This window comes from Octodon degus, unplaced genomic scaffold (genome assembly GCF_000260255.1).
Source record: "Octodon degus isolate 3935 unplaced genomic scaffold, OctDeg1.0 scaffold00184, whole genome shotgun sequence".
Taxonomy (NCBI): Eukaryota; Metazoa; Chordata; class Mammalia; order Rodentia; family Octodontidae; genus Octodon; species Octodon degus.
The window spans coordinates 4,616,299-4,627,846 of NW_004524760.1; the positions used below are offsets into that span (position 1 = coordinate 4,616,299).

Here is an 11,548-nt window from a genome sequence, read left to right on the forward strand (position 1 = left end):
ACTTTTATTCTACTTTCAGATGCAGGAAGAACCACAGTATATTGCCCTGGGCCAAAGGGTTCTATCCAGAACATTGCATCTATTTACCTTTCCTACTGTGACCCTTACTAAAACCCCATATAGGTTCCCCTATCCACAAGGGCAACTTTGAGATCTTCTCCTCTCCAGAGTACTCAAGTCATTGCTAATGGATTCCTCTCCCTTCTGACAGGAAAACTTTTCTGCTTAAAGAACCTGTTATTGGGGCATTTGGATGAGTCAAGTTGTGTGATAGGAGTGACTTTATATATTTCATATGAATTCTCTGATCATCTTTGAAGGTCTCTTTGACCGAGTAACCTCTTGAGGTTGTACCCTCTAACAGACTTAGGCTTAGCTTATACAGAGATCTCTATCTTCATAGCAGAGCAATGGTTGAACTAGGTCGAAGCATGCAAGAGCTTAACATAACAAAGGTTTAATTTCACCCCATAAAAATTCAACTGAAAAAGGTGTGAAAGAGGATTTTGCTCCATGTATTTACTCAGATACCTTGGATTCATCTTTTACTATGCCACATTAAAGCACAGTACTCAGTGTTGACCTAGAAAGCATATTCATTTTTATTCTGAAAGGGTGCTGGTGGTTTGTCAGACATGATGGTACATATAACATAGGTGTTCCTATGCCAGAAGCACACACAACCTCACTTAGGTCAGATTAATAGACTGTATGATCTGTAATAGTTATCTACAATATATCACATGTTATATCTCAGGTGTTTTAATGTAAGGGTAGCCCTCTGAGTCTACTTAACTACTTTTTCCTGTGAATGTACTGTAAAGTTGAATGTGGTGGTATTTTTCCCATAGTAATTATATGAATAGGACTTCCTCACTCTCTGAATTCTCTGGTGTAAGTTTCCATATTCACTGCACTCACAAGATTTCTCACCACTATGAGTTCTTTGATACATTCTGAAGTTTGATTTCTGGCCAAAAGTTTTCCCACATTTATAACACTGGTAACACTGGTAGGATTTTTCCTTTGTAGCATTCTCTGGTGATCACTAAGGATTGCATTCCCTCCCCCCAAATTTCCCACATTCATCACATTTAAATGGTTTCTCTACTGTGTGATGTTTTCTGACCACTGTGAGTTCTTTGATGTATTCTGAGGTTTGACTTCTGGTCAAATGTTTTTCCACATTCGCTGCATTGAAAAGATTTCTCTCCTGTGTGAATTCTATGATCTCTCAGAGTTGACATCTGGACAAAAGTTTCCCACACTCACCTCATTTAAAGGGTTTCTCTCCTGTGTCGATCCTCTGATGTCCCTTAAGGGTAGTCTTCTGAACAAATGTTTTCCCACGTTCATTATATTTGTATGGTTTCTCTGCTCTGTGTATTCTTTGATAAGTAATCAAATGTCACTTCTGAGAGTGTCTTTTCACAGTCATATATGGAAATGGTTTCTCTCCTGTGTTAGTTCTCTGATGTTGAATAAGATGTCCTTTCTGACAGATTTCCCACATTTATAAGGTCTTATCACAGAATACATTCTCTGGTATATTTTTTAGCTTGATGTCTGATAGGTTTTCTTGATTTCATGAAATTCACAGCATTTATCCCTAGTTGGTGTTCTGTCATACATACCAATGAAGTCCCTCCCTCCATAGTTCTCTGAAAGTGATTAAAATATGACTGCTTAAATTATTTCTGTATGCACTACATTCACATTGTTTCACAGCCACATTAAATTTATTATATCCCTCCAGAGCTGACTTCTTGAAGGCTTTTCTACATTGTTGAGGATGAGGGCATTTTTTCTCCGTGTTGATTATTTTCTGGTAAAAAAAAAAAAAAGAGCTGTCTTATCATAGTTTTTCTTACATTTAACATCTATGTGAGATTTTTCAACTGTATGAAAACTCTTATGTGTGATACAGTCAACCTCTTCACAGAAGGCTTTTCCAATTTCATTACCATGGAACTCTTGCTCTAACACTTGAAACTTCTGAAGCTCAGGAAGATTTTTCTTACAACACAGGGCTTTCATGTTATTATATTTATTGAAGTTCTTTTCAGGTTGAGTTCCATCAAACTTAATGTTAAAAGGCAAATTGTCATAGAAGTTATGACTATCTGCTTTCTTTCTTGAATAGTTCATATTATTATTAATAAATTCAGAAAGTTTTGGAAAGTTTCTTCTCCAGGAGTCACATTTGTAAGAAATGTTTATTGAACAAACTGAAGCAGTGTACCAATTAAATGATTTTCCTAAAATGTTCTCTTCCTCTCTAGTTAATGCTTTATCCTTGATGGATATTACTTCTTGTAAATGTTTGGCTTTCCTTTTCTTGTGCAAGTCATCGTAATTGTAGTCTCCCAAAACTGAAAAATACAAAACATCTTATGAATGGCATACTTTTTATGGGTAGGAGTTACATATACTATATGTTGCATTTTATTCTTTCATTTGTGAAAAACAAATAATTTAAATGTGTATAAGCATGTATGTATCTAACTCTTCTCTTAAAAATAACACTAATACAATGTACATGGAAGAATAAACTGCTAATGATGGCACATTTGTGCATTCTGGTAATGAATGTTGTTTAGCATGCAATAAACATGATTTTCCTAATTGGGTAGATATGGGAAAGAAAAGGAAATGGAAAATAGATTCTTATAAAAATTTATTTTAGGCAGCAGGGATGTGGAGAATATGATAAACAAAACATAGACTACATACTTTATAATAATAAGATAAATTGAAAGGTAGTATTACTAACAAAATTGGACCCAATATAGAAAAAAATTTGGTTTAAGAAGTAAATTCCAGGGGCTGGGGAGATAGCTCAATAGAATAAGTGCTTGCCTGGCAAGAGCAGGGTCCTGAGTTCAATTCCCCAGTACTGAAAAAAAAAAAAAAAAGTAAATTCCAGTCTAGGCACTGATTAACTGCATTTTTCCAGTTTTACAGGCTTTATTTCTATCAACTCTTCAATAGCAAATGTATAACAGCACAAACTTCCATATCATTATATGAAGTTTAATTTTTGTTTTTGGTAGAGGGTCTCACTATGCAGTTCAGACTCGTAGTAATCCTCCTATTTTCACCCTCCCCAGCAGCTGGGATTATAGGTGTGTGCCACCATGCCTGGATTTATACAAAGTTAATGGCTCAGCCTCACTACAAACAAGTACTATATAAATTGATGAAAAGAAAATTCAATCTTGAAGTGACATCTTAATTCCATTTTAATTAATTAATTTATTTATGTATTTAGTATAGGGTCTACAGGGTCTCACTATACAGATTAGACTCATAGTGATCCTCCTGTGTTCAATCTCCCAAGATCTGGGATTACAGGTGCATGCCACCAAGCCCAGTCTCATTCACCATCTCAGTGTGCCCCGGGGGCAGGGCTGGCAGGGCATGCCAGGGATTGAACCCTGGTCACTGCACTCTGCCTAAGCAGGCACTTTAGTCCTCTGAGCTATTGGACCAGACCTTTTAGTTCCATTTTATTTGTTGTCTTTGATTTATTCTGTCAGAACAGTAAGTGAATCTAACCATACCATTCCTCATTTCAATGTGACACAAGAAGTACAGTTTTAAAACTGGTATCATGGAAATCTTACTCTAAATATGACATTCAAGAAAGGCCTAAATTCCTTATGTATTTTAAATGCCCATCCTTGATAATTTATATTGCAAAACATAACTTGTCACATATTTAACCATTTATGTGTAAAACCATATATACCTGCACACACAAACACATACACACTCATATATGTGACTTTCACGTACAAATTAATAGCACTTGTTTACTTTTGGTGGAGAGTCAATCCCTAGGCCTTATGCATGCTAGACAAGTGTTCTATACTAAGCTATATCCTCAGCCTCAGTGTAACAGTATTGTGTGAATACTTAGAAACCACATTAAGAAACAGAACACAATGGCTACAAAAATCACAGTATTTCTTGCCCAATAACTTCCTGTTTGTACTTTATCACTATCCTAATGGTTATGCAACCATTTATGTCCTATTAAACCAGGTGTTAGCTGAAGGCTTATGAGACAACAATGGTAACAATAATGATGACAATGAAAAGTAATGGTCCATATGAAAGTGACAAAAATTGTAGGTATCAAATTTCAGAAAACCTTTATTTCACACAAGTGTGTTAAGTACATCTATTACAACACACCATGTTTTTTAAAATTAATTTTATTGAGAAACAAATAGCAATGAGACAGTTTCAAAACCAATTAGTAGGACAGTTTCAATAATTAATACATTGCACATTGTTGTCTTCGTAGTGGTTATTCATAGTACAAGATGCAAACATGATATCCTGTCCAAACACTATCAGTACCAATCTTTCTTCTCATTAAATTAAGAGAAAGTAGCTGTACTGTCTTTGGCTGCTGCCATAGTACTGCACTGCAGAGTTTAGGAGTTGGAGCAGGGACCCTTAGAGCTCCCAAAGCTTACTGTGTAACAGAAAAAAGTTTGATACAGAATATTTAAATGACACAAACAACTTGGCTGACATACACACGATAATCTCTATATCATATAATTTCTAGTGCATTTTTCTTATTTAAAAGACCCCCAAAACAATCAATAGCAAGGCTTTGAGGAACCCACAACGAGGTACTGAGGAACCAGCGTGCTGCATTGAGCTTCAGCGGATAGACATGGCGGTGGCTTTTTGCAAGGCGGCTAAGCCCTGGCAGAGAGAAAACTGAGAGCAAAGCCAGCCTGGCTTTCAAAAACATCTGGGCCTGTTGGAGAAAAAGATTACAAACTTTGTGCAGGTGACTATCACAAAAAACAGGAGTTCCTCAAAGTCCTTCAAAAGAAGCCTCTTAAAAAAAGTCCAGATGAATTCTACTATAAAATGGCTCGCGTGAAGCTCCAGGATGGAGTTCATGTTATTAAGGACAATGAGGAAGAAGTAATTCCAGAACAGTCAAAGTTAATGAGAACTCAGGTTGTCAAATATATAGAAGTGAAAAGAGTTGCAGAAGCTAAGAAAATTTATTTATTTATTTATTTTTATTCATTTTAATGAGAAAAAAGGTAAAACAGCAATTAAACTGTTTGAAGGGGCTGGGGAGATGGCTCAGTAGAATAAGCGCTTCCCTGGGAAGTGCAAGGGCCTGAGTTCAATTCCCGGTTCCTCAAAAAAAAGAAAAAAAAGAAAAAAAAAAAAAAAAACTGTTTGAAAACAGGTTAGTCAGATGGCTACAATAATTAATACATTGCATATTGTCATCTTCATAGTAGTTATCCAGAGGACAAGATGCAGACAATATCTTGTCTAAACAATATTAGTACAAACTTATATTCTCAATGAAGAGAAAGTAGCTGTATATCTATCCTACTCTCTTGTGTATACATATTTTTTTTCACTACAAAACAGTCCTTTATTTACACTTTTGTAAAGTTAGTGATGCATGACACTAGGTTGCCTAGCAACTGATAGCTATGTTAACCAGACAGGATGTTCATTTCAGGAGTGAGGTAGCTTGTTTGCTTTAGGCACTCGGCCAAGTCCCGCCTGCACATATTTGAGGGATTTCCTAGCAGAAGCTAAGAAAATTAAAAAGACTAAAATCAGAGCTCCATCTGCTGGATTTTCCAGGGAAAGCAACGAAATAAACGTGTTCTTTTTTTGATACCAAAAAAGAAGTTGAGTGGTTTGATATTGTCACTCATCTGCAGACAGCCTCAGAACTAGTTGACAGAGTCTTTAACAGACCCAAGATAGAGACCTCGCTGAAGGAAAGAGTGAAAGGAGTTACTCATCAGACTCAAGTGGATAGCCAAAGAAAGACAAAAGCAGTGTAACGGCCTAACACAGCGGGTTGAACAAGAGAAGAAATTATTTGTTATTGCACAAAAAATTCAAACACGCAAGGATCTTATGGATGAAACTCAGAAGGGGAAGGGGAAGAAAGAAACAGTGAATGCCCGAGCCATTTACAATTTCAGAGTCCTCAGAAGCGCTGAAATGTTATAGACAAACCTCATCATTTGCACCAAAAATAATTCAATTTTTAGGAATAACTTCAAATTCCATTAGTTCAGATGAGATCAGGTATATTCAGGGTGGCATGACCATAGACCTATTAGTTCAAATGGCTTTCCTGTTTATAACCATGAGTTATTATTGATGTCGCTCTATGGGCAACATTAAAGTCCCTTCCCCATGTCATTGATTTTGGTTTGTCAAGTCAAGTCTTTTTTTTTAATACACTACTTACATTTTTTTCACTATGGAAGTTACATATCATTACAACAAAGTAGAAAATAGATGAATTCATTTCTAATTTTAACACTTACTCAAGAACAAGAAATAATTATTGGGTACTGGGAGCTAAAACTACTGAGGTGAAAAATTGTGAGCATTCTGTTTTACTTCATTTTATAAAGTTGTGCACTCATTTTTCTATTTTTGTGTTTATAGCTATAATTTTAATAAACAATTTTACATCCAAAAGAACCCCAAAACAATGCAGAAATCTCTTAACAAAATAAGAAAAAATTACGATCATATGAGATGGATGTTGATCTTGAAGATATGGAGAGCTGCAAAGAACAACATTAACATTTTTAGTGCAAGAATAAATATTGACATTAATCTTTATTTGAACCTTCGTGGAGGCCAGACTCCATACAAGACAACAGAAAGATGAAAGCAGAATTATTTTGCAATGTGCTAAAGGCCAAGTGTGTACCCGTGTGAGGTTGGTGGAGGCCATACACAGGGGCCAACTGGTTACATTATTAAAGGAAAAATCAAACAGGAAATTAGAGAATACATTGAGAATACCTGAAATGACCCCCCTCTCCCAATTTAGCTGGCACACAGCTACAATGTTTAGGGTAAAATTTGTACTTTGATGCCTAAATAAAATAGGATCATTACTATTAGCCTTTCAGAAATAAAAAGAACAAAGACTTCCATAAGCAATTATACACCAAAAAATTGATAACCTCCATGAAATAGACATATTCCTTAGAAACACATAGACAAAATGGACTCAAAAAGAAAGACATCTATCTGGGGATGGTGGTACACACCTAGAGTCTCATCACTCTGACAGGATGAGGCAGAAGGATTGTGTGAGACCAGCCTTGGCAATTGCCCATATCCTACCTCAAGACTGAAAAGAAAAAGGCTGAGTATGTAGCTCAGTATGAAGGCTACATCTAGTTGAGGAGAGGCACTCAATTGAACAGCCTCTTCAAAGATCAAAATTTTCTCACAAAAGAACACAAGACCGGGCCGGGGAGATGGCTCAGTGGAATAAGGGCTTCCCTGGCAAGCGCAAGGGCCTGAGTTCAATCCCCGGTTTAAAAAAAAAAAAAAAAAAAGAACACAAGACCAATCTACTTCACTAGTGAATATATCAAACACTTAAAAGATGAAATTCATTACAGAAATTAATTTCTGCAAAAAATTCACTTATTTCTCCTACTCCCCCACCCTTTTTACTTTCTGATTTTCTTGACTATTCTTTTGTTTCACTATAAGGTTGGGAATCATCTAATCTAGCTAATTCTAATAAAAATCCTGGTGGTTGCCAGGTGTGGTGGTACACACCTATAATCCTAGCACTCAGGGTAAGTGAGGCAGAAGGATATCAAATGTTAGTCCATCCTGGGCAATTTATCTACTCAGTAAGTGGATAAATCAAAATTAAAAATTATGAAAGCGGGATCATTGATGATGTAGCTCAGTGTGATGGTCCTGAGTTCAGTCTCATACAGAAAAAATGTCTTAGTGTGAATTGGTTAGGATTATTGCAAAAATCCTGTCTTCCTCTTTCTGTGAACATTTATGCACATTTCTGTCCAAGTAGTTCTTTGATAATAAAATCAGACAATGTCTCAAAGTTGCTCATGTAAGCTACATAACATTGAGTGGATCTCCTCACTCTTAAAGTGTAAGCCATAGATCTCAGGGTATCTGGTAAGACCCCTGAAACCTCACTGCTACAGTCTGCCTTGATCAGTGCTCTGGGCCTTTTTCAGTGTCCTGCAGTCTCCCTGATTCCCCAGCACTTGCCAAGAACACTCCTGACTCAGCCTCGTACCTGGTCTGCCTGTACAGCTCCTGTCCAAGACATCTGCACAGCACTCCCCATGCATTCTTTCAGGCCACCACTCAGAAACTACCTTTTCAATCACAGTTCTCCCCAAACTGCTCACAAGCCTTCCCTCCTCCCTTCTTGCTTCTGCTTTTTCTCTGAGCACACAGTGCACGTTCTGGCAGCTTTCTCTTGCTTTGTCCTCCCACGAGGCCAGCACTGTCTTTGTCTTGTTTATTATAACATTAATGATTATCAAAGCATAAATGATGCATAAATCTGTTCAAAGAATCAGTAGATTAAAACAAAAGAAGAAAAGGCCTTATTCTAAGAAGTTTAGAAGAGCGCCAGGGAGATAAGTGCAAGGTTGTGTTTAATTCTCAGTACCAAGGGGGGAGGGGATAAAAATAAAAAGTCTAGAAGAGAATAAAGCAATCTGATAGAGAAATTAAGGCATGACATGTATTTTAAAAGATGACAAAAAGCTTGACACAACCTTTTATTTACAATAGCGCAAATATAATTATTAAGTAAGAAAAAAGTAAAAAAATAAAAGGAAATTCAATCCTCTGATTATTCTAATAATGCAAGAGATGGAAACAAATCCTGATTCAATCCATGAGTTACTCTGAATTAAAACTAGATAAATTACAAGAAAACTAAACATCAATATTCCTCAAGAGTATAAGTGTATAAGACCTCAAGAGGGGCCAGGGAGATGGCTCAGTAGAATAAGCGCTTTTTCCTTGGCAACTGCAAGGGTCTAAGTTCAATCCCCGGTTCCGCCAAGAAAAACAAAAACAAAAACAAAAAACAAGACCTCAGGAAGTATCAGCAAAATATCCAAGGCACGATAAAAAGAATGTTGTGATGGCTAATCTTATTTGTCAATTTGATTAGCTTAAGAGATTCCATGGAAATTAGTAAAGTTTATGGCTATATTTGCATGGGTTACAGGGACACAACTCTGGGGACTACATTACATCTCTGCCCCTTCCTTTCTGTGCTGGTCCTTTATTCTTCACTTCCTGGAACCATGATGTGGGGGACTGACAACTGGTAACAACTTTTAACACTTGTAACCCCCAACTCAACTAAATCAACACAGTGCTGGGTGTGGGAGGCCCACCTGCAGGTTTCTGCTGGAGGTGTAAGCACCAGAACTGGAGAAGAGGTGGAGCTGTAGAGGACTGTTGGTTCTCCTGGGGGAGCTCTTGCTGCTGCTGAGGACGGCTGTGATACTTTTTGAGCTAGATCTGATTCTTTCGTTGAGCATGGCTTCCTGGCTTCAGTGCCGATCCCTGAGCCTGCTGGCACAGATCCTTCATTCCACTGGCGCAGCCTTTCTAGCTTTTGTCACTGACCTTAGAGCCTTCTTAGCACAGATACTTGAAACAGTCTTGCATAAGCCATTGCTCTGGGATCACATGACCTCGAACTGGACTCATGGGGCATTGTTATGGGCACTAGGTCTTCCGCTGGACTCATGCACGACATTGCTGTGGGATCCAGGCCCTCAACTGGATTCTTTGGACAGATATCCTGCACCCTAGCACTTGACTTCTTGAGTAACTATTACAAAATGATCCTATAAATTATGTGTCCTGTATTGCTTTTCTTGCAAACTCTGACTACAACATATGAGTTGAGCAACTTTGCTCTGCCCAGCCCATCTGCTGTAATGTCACTGCCTCAGAACCAGCAAACCATGGACAGAAATTCCTGAAACTGGGGCCTACAACAGACCATTCTCTCCTAAGCTGTGTGTGTGTCAAGCATTTTATCCCAGCAACAAAAATCTGACTGAAGGGGCTGGAGAGATGGCTCAGTGGTCTAAAGCACCTACTTGGAACAAGCCTGGCAAAACATCAGGGACTGCGGTTCGATCCCCCAGCACCACATGCCGGCCGGCCGCGCCCCCTGGTGGGCTGAGCCGGCCACACACACACACACACACACACGAACACACACTAAATAAATGTTAAAAAAAAAATTAAAAAAAAAATCTGACTGAAACAGATGACGGAGTCCCCTCCTTATGATGGTTTAACTTAGGATTTTTTGACTTCACAGTGGATGGGAAAGATGAAACATTTAGTAGAAACTGTACTTTGTTATAAAAGTTTGTGTTAATTGATTTCCCCCAAAAGTGTAAGTGTTCTGTATAAGGTAGGTGAGGCTAAGTTTTGATGTTAGTGTTTTAAATGTAATTTTGACTTATGGAAGTTGTGATTTACGATGGGTTTACTGGGACATAACTCCATCATAAATAGGGTCATGTACATGCTGTGACCAAATACAATTTCTTAACCAAATGTGAGGTAGCTCACCATAAGAAAATCGATCAATCAATCAATGTAATATATCACATTAATACAATGAAGGAAATAAACCACATGATCATTGCAGTTATTGTGGAAAGAGCACTGACAAAATCCTAGATTTGTTCCCAACAGAGATAAAAAACACATCTACATAAAAATTTGCATGTTTGTTAACAGGAACATTATTCATAAGATCCAAAAAGTAAAACCCTAATCTTCACCACCTGGTAGATCAATAAAATGTGGTACACTCATATGATAGGACACTATTCTGTAATAAAATGAAGCTATATCCCATTATATATTACAAGATGAATGAACCTTGAAAATTGTATATGTAGGGAAGGAAACAGTTACAAAACACAGAAGAGGCAAATGTATAAATACAGAATACAGTTTAGTGCTGGGATTAGGGAGGAATAGGTAAAGATACGGAGTATCTTTCTGAAGCTATGAGAATTATATTGGAAATGAGTACATACCTCTGTGAATATACTGAAAATTATTGTTTGTATATGTCAAGTACATAAATTATATGCTTATATGAATTTCTCTACAAAAACTGCTTTTTAAACAAGGAAAAGGACACTGAAAGAAATAGGATTATTTGGGTTTCCTATATCCCACTAAAGAATTTAATTCTTAATTAAAAACCAGCCACAATAATAAACCAAAGCCAGATTGCTTTATAGGTATATTTTTCCAAATATGCAAAGAAATAACAGTAATCTTCGAATATGAGATATTCAATATGAGAAAAATGAATAACCACTTCCTAAGTTTATGAGAGTATAAAGTTGATGTCTTAACTGTACATGACATTCCACTGAAGAAAAAGGGCAGGGCAGTATCTCCCCATGAATGCAGACAGGAAGTATTCGTTGGAGCACCACCAACTGAATCCAGAGTAGTAGTAAAGGGATAATACACCACGGCCAGCCATTCAAAGGTCCATCAGGAGAAAATGCCTGGATGATTCTCATCCATCACTTATAAACCCCATGAAACCAAAGCATGTCAAGAAATAACTCACGTTCACAGAGAGCACATTGGCCAAGCAATGGCCGTGACTCATCCACATGGCTGCACTGACAAAGGTTCTACAATCTGAGGTACAGGATCTCAGGAT

General features: G+C 37.3%; 2 pseudogenes; one reads left to right on the plus strand and one right to left on the minus strand.

Annotated features, from left to right (window-relative positions):
• Window positions 1-787: 787 nt before the first annotated feature.
• The window catches only part of LOC105743897, a 55,678-nt pseudogene continuing 44,917 nt past the window's right edge, over window positions 788-11,548 (minus strand).
• Window positions 4,694-6,021, plus strand: LOC105743889 (annotated as a pseudogene).